The sequence below is a fragment of the Cryptotermes secundus genome, unplaced genomic scaffold (genome assembly GCF_002891405.2).
Source record: "Cryptotermes secundus unplaced genomic scaffold, Csec_1.0 scaffold348, whole genome shotgun sequence".
Taxonomy (NCBI): Eukaryota; Metazoa; Arthropoda; class Insecta; order Blattodea; family Kalotermitidae; genus Cryptotermes; species Cryptotermes secundus.
In genome coordinates this window covers 107,861-120,128 of record NW_019736401.1, presented here as the reverse complement: position 1 = coordinate 120,128, position 12,268 = coordinate 107,861, and the positions used below count along the sequence as shown (strand labels likewise).

The following is a 12,268-nucleotide window of genomic DNA, read 5'->3' as shown; positions in this document are numbered from 1 at the left end:
ATTATGAGAGTGTGCGACGAAAACGGTCCGAAATGTGGAGAAATGGGAACTGGTTGCTTCACCACGACAATGCTCCAGCCCACACAGCTTTGACAGTCCGACAGTTTTTGACAAGCAACAACATGGTGATTGTGCCTCATCCACCTTACTCACCCGACCTGGCTCCGTCGGACTTTCTTTTGTTTCCACGGATGAAGAGAAGTCTGAAAGGAAAGCGATTCCGTGATGTGGATGAAGTCAAAGAAAACACGCTAAAGGCTTTGAACAGTATCCAGCCTCAAGAATTCCAGCACTGTTTTGAGCAGTGGCAAAAGCATTGGGACAAGTGCATTAATGCACATGGACAATACTTTGAAGGGGACTAATATACAGTTCAATAAAAATGCAAAAATAAAAAATAACAAAAATAAATTCCAGTTATTTTTGGGTCCCCCGACGTACTCTAATGAATGTTCTGAAGGCCTTGGCTTTGATCATTTCTATGTGTAATCTACATGTCACTCTCTTCTCGAAGATTACACCTAGATATTTTGCACTATTTACAAATAGACAGGTGTCGTCCGCAAGGAGGGCATCATTTATGTACAATTTGAAAAGAGTAGGGGAAAGGGCAGAACCTCGTGGCACCCCTGCTTGCATTTCCCTTGGCGTTGACATTTCGCCTTCAACCGAGACCCTGAATTTACGTTTAGAGAAAAGGACCCAATAAGCTTGGTCAAACATTTACAGAATTCCAATTTTGATAACTTATAGAGCAAGCCTGAGTGCCACATGTTATCAAAGACTTTTCGATCCAAGAACACTGCAGCCGTAGACATTTTATTGTTGAAATTAAGAGTCATGTGGTCCGCCATCCTCATATATTGCAATGTCGTGCTGTGACGTTCACGAAAACCAAACTGGCTTGCGTTGAGCAGGCCTCTTTCTTCAATATGTTTACAGAGGAGTTTCAAAATTACTTTTTCGAATAGTTTTCCTGTCGTGGACGGGAGGCTGATTGGACGTAAATTTTGAGGGAAATTCGGATCTTTACCGGGTTTGGGTAAAGTTATTAATTGTGCTTCCTTCCAAGTACTTGCAAAATGAGAAAGCCAAAAACAATGATTAAATAAACGGGTTAGATTAACCAGTGGTCGACTTGGAAGGTGCCTGAGGCATTCATTTGGGATGCCGTCAATTCCCCAGGCCTTTTTTAGTTTCAGAGATTTTATTAATAATCTGTATGCCACATGGTCTGATTCTTTGAGGGGGGGGGGTTTGTCTGCAGTTTCCAGCAGAGCTTGAACTCTAGCCTCCGCCCGCTCTTTGTGGTTTTCGTCACACTGGTCATGTGCCGTGAATTGCATTTCCAAACAGTCGGCAATTCCGTTGGCTTTTTCAGAAGGATAAAATTTAAGGCCAGAAGAACCATGAATAACAGTTGGTGCCCTTGGTCCGTCTCTCTTAGGAGAGATTTCGGAATGGGCCATATACGCTGAGGTGTGACTTCAGCGTTAACTATTTTTGTTTCCCACCGTTCAAGTGCCCTTTTATGGGTCATTCGCCTGATTGATTTGGTGACCCAACTGACTGCCGTTTTACACGCTGGATCCCTGGTTTCTTGCCACAGTCTTTGTAGCCTCTGTTTATATTTTATCAATCGATCTAGACTAGGAAGTTCTTTGTTTATGTCCGAAAGTGTACTTTTACTTGTCGATACCCTATATGCCGAAGCAATAGTGGTTGCAAAGACGCGTGCCACTTTAGCGGCTTCTACCCCAAAATTAATTTCTAGTTTAGGTGATATTAACTCAGAGGCGAGGTTTTGAACCCGCTCCCAATCTGTAAATTTTTCAATGGGTTCCGAAAGATTCCTCATTTAAAGTAATCCAGTCTGTGGAATATTATATGTGGGTGATCTGAATCCAAAATATCAGAGACGGTGTTATCTGACACTCTGATATTTTGGTGATCAACAATATCTAACACGTCACCATTTCCCGCGGGGAATAATGAGTGGGGCACAGTGGTGATGAGATTTCGAAATCACTCTTATCAAATAAACCAATGAGTTTCAAGCCTGAGGAGTTTGAAAGTCTGCTATTCTAAAATGGGTGCTTAGCATTCAGATCACCTGCCAAAATAGTCTTACGTCTAAAGCTTAAGAGCTCAGTGATGTCAGCATCACTCAAGTCTCTGCCTGGGGATTTATATACAGCTGCAAACAGCCCTTCGCTATTACCAATTGGTATGCAGACCCTGTAGCTTCTAATGAAACAAGGGGTGGTAGGTCTACATGGTTATGGGGGATGCCTTTTCTAACTGCAACGGCAGTTCCGCCTTTTCTGCCCGAGTTGCGGCCGATTATATAAAAGTAGTAATTTGGAATAAAGGATCTCTCATGAGGTTTCAGATATGTCTCTGAAAACGGCCACATCTACGTGTAGGTCTTGCAGCTGTTTACTGAGCTCATACCGCTGCCTCCCAATGCCGTTCCATTAAATGCTATGACTTTGAGAGGACTATGACATCTACTGGCCATTTTGTTTCATTAGGTTTAGAACAAATTTAGTAATGGTCATTATTTTTTCCTCCTAGGTCACTGCACCACTGATCTCTGTCATAATCTGCTGTATTACAGTTACTACTCTCAACATATTGTCGAGAGATGGACTGTTTACATGAGTAGCCTGAGCTGACTGACCTGTTTTTTTCATATACAGGGACCGGGACGCTCGGTTTCGTGGCTTCTGGTGGAACTGCCAGTGGTTCTTAGCGAGTCTGAGGTCGCTGCTTCTGAGATATGCTGCCTCGGAGTGCCGCCACAAAGGAGTCTCCAGGATTAATGATATTTGAGGAGAACACTCTTCCCGCTGTGGTTTTGGGTGCCCTGTGCGAGTTCTTCCTCTGCATCTCTTCCTTCGCGTGACTGCAGCCCCGTTAGTTGGTGGGATGTGGCTTCTCTCCCTACTAGAATTGGCAGTTGCAGCATGCTGGAGTGGAGGCAGTGTTCTCTTTCTCTGGACACTCTTTGTGCTGCACATGCAATGGGAAGGTATTTTCAATTGGCCCATACGTAGCCAAACTGTTGCCAGTTGTGACACTGCGTAAGGCCACTCTGTGCTCTATATGCCTCAACCCGGATGGAAATGTGGCAAAGGCTTTGTAGATGGAAAATTTCTTGCGATTTGCCGCCCAGGATAGGGTGATAAGGAAGAGTGGAAGATTTCTTGATATTCTTTCTTCTGAAGGCGACCCTTGAGTGGTTTTCATCTGCTTGACACTAACCACATCAAATCCTAGGGTCACCAGTCCATCACAAATATCCTCCACAGGGGTGACGGATTACAGAATTTATGGGTTTTTCTGACTTAGGAAAGAAGGTATAGTAGGAAAGTTTCTTGTTGGACTTGACGGCTTCGAAATCCGCCATGCTTTTAGTAATGAATCTGGTCCCGTGTTTTGGTATTACGGAACTCAAAGTCGCCTTTGACCACATTTTTCAGTTGTCTGTGAAACTGAATAAGATTGATTGTGGACGTTAGTAGTGTAACATGTTGCGCAATGGAGAACCCCTCCCTACCCAGCAGCAACGCGGCAACTCAGGCCACAGGCGCGTGGCGGTAATGTAGCCCTCCCTCCCTCCCCTCCGCAGTGACGTAATGCGCAACGCTACGTACCCGCAATCAACTTCCTACTGTGACGTGGCACGCAACAGGCACCACTGCTACTATATAAGGGAACTGCACAGCAGCTACCAGTCAGTTGTAATGCGAGAGTCGCCGAGTGTGTTATCAACAGTTCTCCAGTCAGCCGACTACAAGTTGGAGTATAGCAGCCGTCGCGGAAAGAAGAACCAGACGTGTGTGTGAGTGTGTAATTGGGAGTGTGTGATACAGTGATACATAGCTCCCCCACTGTAAACGTGTAGACTATTGAACACAGAGTGAGCTGATTTGTACATAGGGTTATAAAGTGTGAAACCCCGCAACTGTGTGATAAGTAATTGTAGCCGTTACTTGTAGATTGTTCAATAAACCAATTAACAATCTCTACGGCGTCTTCAGTAATGGAAACACGTTACACTGGTGTCAGAAGTGGGATTTGGACTTACACACATGATCAACGAGATTCGAACTCGAAACACATTACATTGGTGTCAGAAGAGGGATTTGGACTTACACACGTGACCGTGAGTAATAACTGAATTATTGTGCATCGAGTATTTTACTGCTACAAAATGGAGATGCAGCAGATGATGGAAATGCTGGCAAGGATGGACGCCAGCATGAAAACCCATCAAGAAGAAGTGAGAGCTGGCCAAGAGAAAACAAATATGATGCTGAAAGAGGCAGAAGCCAATAGAAAAGCCGACATGGAAAAGTTGGAGGCCAATAGGAAGAGAGACAAAGAAGATTTAATGGCGAAATTAGACGCCTACCAAGAAAAGGTGGCGGCCGATAGGAAGGCCGACAAGGAAGAGATGAAGGCCGAAATGCAATCTATGCGGTCAGAGTAGGAAGAGATAATCCAACATAGAATTGAAAACAGTTTTGCCATCTTTGAACACGGCAAACGGATTCTGCAGTCGGAGCTAACTGAGATGATTGAAGTGTCCCTCTGCGCGCGAACAACACAACTCCAAGAAGACTTAACGAAAAACTACAATGAAACCTGCGCAGCAATTGAGGAAGCCAAACGCGAGTTCCGGGCACGGTTGGACGAGACGAGTGGAATGAAGGCTGAGTGGGTAAATACATCAAAAATAGTCACGAGCGCTGCTCAGCCACCGACATTCAATGGAAATTCGACGTGGAGCGTGTTCCGGCGACAATTCGAGACCGTAGCAGAACACAACCAATGGACGGACAGGGAAAAATTAACATACCTCATCACCACTCTGAAGGGCCAGGCGGCAGAAGTGCTACCTGGCATTCCGACAAATACGACTTATGAGGAAACGCTTCAGGTACTAGAGGACCGTTTCGGTGACCAACACTTTGCAGCTGCCTACCGCTGCCAATTAAGAACAAGGACCCAGAAACCTGGAGAATCCCTGCAAGACTTTGCCATGGCCATTGAACTGCTATCCCATCGTGCCTACCCCAATCTACCTGCAGACTACATAGGAAGAGAGGCAGCAACAGCCTTCGTATACGGAATACGAGATGCCGATATAAAGATCCCGTTGCTGCTAGGAGGTGAGAAGAAGGTAAACGAGGCCCTCCGACAAGCACTAGAGCTGCAAGCGGTACAGATAGCAGCTAGACCTCACGAAGATAGCACCAAGACATACCGGAAGTACCGATCGTCCGCCACCCAACGAGGAGACGGAAGGCAATCAGGGTGCTGGAGTTGTGGAAAACTGGGCCACTTTGCGAACAACTGCCCCTACGAAAGGAAGGCTAATAATGAGATGTGACGAAAACATGAAGATAGGCCAGGCAGATACACATGGGAATTGCCAAGAAGGCACGACGAACACACGAACAGGATGGGTACCCAACTGTTGGGAAACGAGCGACAGCTGGCGGAGAAGGGCAAACACCGGCATATGCATTAAGGCCCACACGCTACGCACTCACCGTCAAAAGGGTGAATGCCAACCACAATGAGATGACGGCCTGCCAAGTGATAGAGGCACGTCTACGAGAAGGAAAGCCGGCCTCAGTGGACACGAAACCTGCGCGGCACAACAAGAGGAGGTCCCCACAATGATACCGGTCGGAGTGACGATGGCCTGCCAAGAAAGGGAGGCACATCCAGAAGAAGAAGAGCCGACTTCAGCAAACAGGAAACCTGAGGCGGCAGAACTACGAGAGGTACCCGTACATGACGCCGAAGTAATGCCGGTCAGAGAACCGAAGAAGAAAAGGCGCAGGGACCGCAATCGATGAAATAAGAAGAATCCGACATGGGAAAATTGCGGACCCCAGAATAAATTGGCCGTCGTCAGCAGGAGGGTGTCCCGCTCTGCAAGAGTGGCATGGCGCAAGAGGAACATCTTCAGGAAATCTTGGACCCGAGGAGATCATGCGTCCCGGATAAAGTTGGCTGCCATCTGCAAGAAGATATCCCGTCACGCGACAGTGGCACAACGTTGGAGAAATGACTTCAAGAAGGAAACTCCCCAGGGAACCTTCGGAAGCCGGAGAAAGGATTTGGCGCCACAGTCTCGCGCCAGCAAGTGGCTGGAAGACCAGGAGGAACAACGACGTCAGCGAGTGCAAACAACGCATCAAGAGCTGTTACGTCGATGTAAGAAATTTCCGACGAAAGACCTGATGAAGGATTGGACCTCGTGGAGGTAACGACCACCTCCAAAACGGAAAAAGACACTTCAAGCAGAGGAGGAACCGGTAGTGTAGAAGTACCGGCCTCCCAAGGAAGAATGAAAGCGATGGACGAATGGGACACAACTGGATCTTCTGGCGAGCTGAAAGGAAACCGCTCGAGACGAGCTTTGTCTTAAGAGGGGAGCGGATGTAATGGACAAAGAATAGTCACTGCAAGAAGAGTAGCCGAAACAACAGGAGACACCGCAAGCACAGCTACGGGACAGAAAAGGAACGGGGGTGCACCGTTAGGCTATTCGAGACGAACAGCCTTAAGGAGGCAGCAGTGTAACATGTTGCACAACGGAGAACCCCTCCCTACCCAGCAGCAACGCGGCAACTCAGGCCACAGGCGCATGGCGGTAACATAGCGCTCCCTCCCTCCCCTCCGCGGTGACGTAACGCGCAACGCTATGTACCCATAACCAACTTCCTACTGTGACGTGGCACGCAACAGGCACCACTGCAGCTATATAAGGGAACTGCACAGCATCTACCAGTCAGATGTAATGCGAGAGTCGCCGAGTGTGTTATCAACAGTTCTCCAGTCAGCCGACTACAAGTTGGAGTATAGCAGCCGTCGCGGAAAGAAGAACCAGTCGTGTGTGTGAGTGTGTAATTGGGAGTGTGTGATACACTGATACATAGCTCCCCCACTGTAAACGTGTAGACTACTGAACACAGAGTGAGCTGATTTGTGCATAGGGTTATAAAGTGTGAAACCCCGCAACAGTGGTGACAGATTAATGCGATTAGGGTTATAAAGTGTGAAACCCCGCAACTGTGTGATAAGTAATTGTAGCCGTTACTTGTAGATTGTTCAATAAACCAATTAACGATCTCTACGGCGTCTTCAGTAACGGAAACACATTACAGTATTATTGGGGGAGACCTACCTGCTTTAACTGGAGCTTCCTCCTCCAGTGTAGTGGCTTCTGCACCAGAAGTGTCCATTTCCATTGTTGCCGCCCTGAGGGGGCGAAGTAGTTCTTGGTGGTAACCTCTGTTTTGGGGTTCCTTTCGATGGCTGCCATTGCTTTCTTTGGAGTCGGTGCGGTTTCAGCGGTTCTCTGTCTTTCTGCCTCCAGATTTCTTTGGAGCCTTCCTCCCGGGCTGGAATTTTAGCGCCTGATGCCCAGAGAGTGGAGGAGTGATGTTCCATCGATTCGAGTGCCTTGGATCAGAGTCCAAAGGAGTTAGAGTTGAATTGTGATCAGACGCTTACCGAAGGAGTTTTTGAGCTGCCTCGGGTGATCATAAGAGTTGGAGTGTGTTCGTCTGCAGCTTACCTGGTTGACTATTCTGCTGCCAGTGTATATTAGTCATTCAGCCGGGTTGTGTGAGTGGAGTGACTTAAAGGTTAAGTGTTCACTTCCTCGTGCATCAGCCATAGTTCGGATAGTGCGCAGAAAACTATACAGTGACTGGCATGGCTAGTGCATCGGAGGTGGGGCCGTCTCGTCTGCAACGGACTATCAAGCAGGCGAAATGACGCAGCCGACCCTGTGTGAAAGGCGGTGGAAGGCAGTCGTGGCTTCCTTTGAGAGGAACCACGTAAACTTAACAACTAGTAATCCTGACTGCCAGGAAGAAATCGAATAACTGGACAAAGGCTTGCAAACCATAGGGCAGCTTATCCATACATCGCCCTCCATAAATGGAAACAGCGGAGTATGGAGTAAACTAATAATGAAATCAGAGGCCGAGAGGACAGTGCTCTGTAAGCACCTCAACGACAAGGCTCTCTTTACAGCCATGCTGCGCCTCTATGCTGCCATCCACAGGGAGATGCGAGAGTTGCTCCTCCTGGAACAGAAAGAAGAATCAGCCGAGGAATTTTGCAAGCAAAGAAGGCGTAAGTGAAACCCCACAGAAGAACAGACGAAAAAGCCGAAACCATCACCTAGCCCGAGAGACCCTAGGATAAATTCCCAGGATGACGTAAAAACAAGAAACTTTTTGCGCCCCTGGAGACAACAGAAATGGATGTCACGGCAGAGACAACCGACAAACAACAACAGCAGCAGTCATCTTGCAGCAGGTCAGGTAGGCCTCCTCCCATTGTACTAACCTCTACAACTAACCTGATACAGTTGCAGAGGAATATCAAAGGTATTGTCAATGACAATTTTGAGTTCCGCAACACCAGGAATGGGACCAGAATTGTCACAAAAGAAATGGCGGACATTTTAGCCATAAAGAAATGCCTTGAGTTTACTTTTCCTATTATCCAAAATCCGGAAAACCCATTAAAGCTGTCATCCGTCACCTCCTGTAAAATACTCCAGCGGAGGATACCTGTGACGGTCTGGTGAGTCTGGGTTTTGACGTTATTAACGTCAAACAAATGACAACCAGTCGTCGGACGCCTCCAGAAGGAGCAAGGACCATCAATCTTCTCTTGTTCCTTGTGACCCACCCAAGAACGGAAAAGTGCCAAGAACACCTCTGCTTAACCAATCTCTGCCACATTGCAATCAGGGTAGAGGCATACAAAGCGCAAAATGGGCTTACACAGTGTTATAATTGTCAGGAGTTCGGCCAGGTTTGGGCAAACTGCAAGCAACGACCACGTTGTTTGTGGTGCGGTGGTGGCCACCTACACAAGGACTGCCCAGAAAAGGAGAACTCTGCCTCCACCACAGTATGTTGCAACTGCCGATTGGCAGAAGGAGAAAAGCCGCATCCAGCCAATTATCATGGTTGCAAATATGCCAAGGAAGAGCAACAGAAAAGGAAGGCTCAGAGAATGTCAAAAACTACCACAGGGAGGGTGTTCTCTTCAACTATCGTCACCCCAGATGTCTCCTTCGAGGTGGCACTGAGGCGGTACAGTAGAGCAGCAACAGCGCCCTCAGGAAAGCCATGTTCTGGTGGCTCCACCCCCAACAAGGAAGTAGATTATACCATCCCCGGCACTGCAGAAGGAAACAGGTCAGTAACTTCAGGCTACTCATGTAAACGATTAATCCCTATACAATATGTTGAGAGTAGTGACTGTAGTACAGCAGGTAATGACAGAGGTCAAGGTGCACTGTCCTAGGAGGAAAAAATAATGGTCATTACTAAATTTGTTCTAAACCTAATGAAACAAATGGCCACTAGTGTTCATAGGCCCCTCAAAGTCATAGCATTTAATGCGAACAGCATTGGGAGGCAGTGCTATGAGCTCAGTAAACAGCTGCAAGACCTGCACGTAGATGTGGCCCTGTTTTCAGAGACACATCTGAAACCTCATGAGAGGTCCTTTATTCCAAATTACCACTTTTAGAGAATCGAACGCCACTAGGGCAGAAAAGGCGGAACTGCCGTTGCAGTAAGAAAAGGCATTCCCCATAACCATGTAGACCTAACAACCCTTGATTCAGTAGAAGCGTCAGGGGTCTGCATACCAATTGGCAATAGTGAAGTACTGCTTGCAGCTGTTTATAAATCCCCAGGCAGAGCCTGGAGTGATGCTGACATCACTGAGCTCTTAAGCTTTAGACGTAAAACTATTTTGGCAGGTGATCTGAAAGCTAAGCACCCATTTTAGAATAGCAGAGTTTGAAACCCCTCAGGCTTAAAAATCATTGGTTTATTTGATAAGAGTTATTTCGAAATCTCAGCGCCACAGTGCCCCACTCATTCTTCCCCTGTGGGAAATGGTGACGTGTTAGATATTGTTGATCACCAAAATATCAGAGTGTAAGATGTCACCGTCTCTGATATTTTGGATTCAGATCACCGACATATAATATTCCACAGACTGGATTACTTTAAAATTAGGAATCTTTCGGAACCCATTGAAAAATTTACAGATTGGGAGTGGGTTCAAAACCTCGCCTCTGAGTTAATATCACCTAAACTAGAAATTAATTTTGGGGTAGAAGCCGCTAAAGTGGCACGCGTCTTTGCAACCACTATTGCTTCGGCATATAGGGTATCGACAAGTAAAAGTACACTTTCGGACATAAACAAAGAACTTCCTAGTCTAGATCGATTGATAAAATATAAACAGAGGCTACAAAGACTGTGGCAAGAAACCAGGGATCCAGCGTGTAAAACGGCAGTCAGTTGGGTCACCAAATCAATCAGGCGAATGACCCATAAAAGGGCACTTGAACGGTGGGAAACAAAAATAGTTAACGCTGAAGTCACACCTCAGCGTATATGGCCCATTGCAAAACCTCTCCTAAGAGAGACAGATCAAGGGCATCAACTGTTATTCATGGTTCTTCTGGCCTTAAATTTTATCCTTCTGAAAAAGCCAACGGAATTGCCGACTGTTTGGAAATGCAGTTCATGGCACATGACCAGTGTGACGAAAACCACAAAGAGCGGGCGGAGGCTAGAGTTCAAGCTCTGCTGGAAACTGCAGACAAAACCCCCCCCCTCAAAGAATCAGACCATGTGGCATACAGATTATTAATAAAATCTCTGAAACTAAAAAAGGCCTGGGGAATTGACGGCATCCCAAATGAATGCCTCAGGCACCTTCCAAGTCGACCACTGGTTAATCTAACCCGTTTATTTAATCATTGTTTTTGGCTTTCTCATTTTGCAAGTACTTGGAAGGAAGCACAATTAATAACTTTACCCAAACCCGGTAAAGATCCGAATTTCCCTCAAAATTTACGTCCAATCAGCCTCCCGTCCACGACAGGAAAACTATTCGAAAAAGTAATTTTGAAACTCCTGTGTAAACATATTGAAGAAAGAGGCCTGCTCAACGCAAGCCAGTTTGGTTTTCGTGAACGTCACAGCACGACATTGCAATGTATGAGGATGGCGGACCACATGACTCTTAATTTCAACAATAAAATGTCTACGGCTGCAGTGTTCTTGGATCGAAAAGTCTTTGATAACATGTGGCACTCAGGCTTGCTCTATAAGTTATCAAAATTGGAATTCTGTAAATGTTTGACCAAGCTTATTGGGTCCTTTTTTCTAAACGTAAATTCAGGGCCTCGGTTGAAGGCGAAATGTCAACGCCAAGGGAAATGCAAGCAGGGGTGCCACGAGGTTCAGCCCTTTCCCCTACTCTTTTCAAATTGTACATAAATGATGCCCTCCGCGTCTATTTGTAAATAGTACAGAATATCTAGGTGTAATCTTCGATAAGAGAGTGACATGTAGATTACACAGAGAAATGATCAAAGCCAAGGCCTTCAGAACATTCATTAGAGTATATTCCCTATTCAAAAGTGAGCGATTGAGCTCTAACATTAAACTGACCCTCCATGAAGCTCTTATTAGATCCGTAATGACTTATACTAGTCCCGCCTGGGAGTTTGTGGCAGACACCGATCTAGTGAAATTGCAGCACCTGCAAAACAAGATTCTCCGCACCACTGGCAATTTTCCAAGGCGCACACCGGTCCGCGAATTGCACATGGCATTCAAAATTCCATACGTATATGATTACATAACAAAATTATGCAGGCAACAAGCAGAAGTCACACAAAATCATGATAATGAGAATGTTCGCAACATCGGACAAGGCGAAGCCCGCCACAGAAAGTATAAGAGGCTTAAACTTGGCGGCGGTCAGGCATACAACTGTTCAAGTGAGTAGACTTCTGTGGTAGCTAATAATACTAGGAAAAGAAAAAGAAGAGAGAAAGGGCATAATCTGCTGTACCTAACAGCTGGACTAACAGAGGCCTTGTATATATTGTACATAGAAGTAAGAAATAAGTGTTTCTGTGTAAATGTACAAGGTGTGGCAATAAAGAACCCGGATTACTTTTATGACTCATTTCCGGCCACGTCATTGACGAAGAGGAGGGTAGGGCATTGACCCTTGGACTTCCCTCTACCGTCACACAAAGTTTCATTCACGTGCATCGGTTAGTCTGGCCGCGACCATTGTTAGAAGCGGATCGTGTTTCTGAGCTCCGTCGGAATAATGCTGAGTGCTAATGCAGAACAACGTGCTAACATCAAATTCCTCACAAAACTTGGAAAATCTG

At 46.3% G+C, this 12,268-nt stretch overlaps 1 long non-coding RNA gene across 1 annotated transcript in view; it reads left to right on the top strand.

The window, feature by feature from the left end:
• Positions 1-8,906: 8,906 nt before the first annotated feature.
• The window catches only part of LOC117282740, a 16,180-nt gene continuing 12,818 nt past the window's right edge, over positions 8,907-12,268 (top strand). The window contains exon 1 of the long non-coding RNA XR_004513598.1: positions 8,907-9,248. This is a non-coding gene — a long non-coding RNA (uncharacterized LOC117282740). The remainder of the gene's footprint in view (positions 9,249-12,268) is intronic.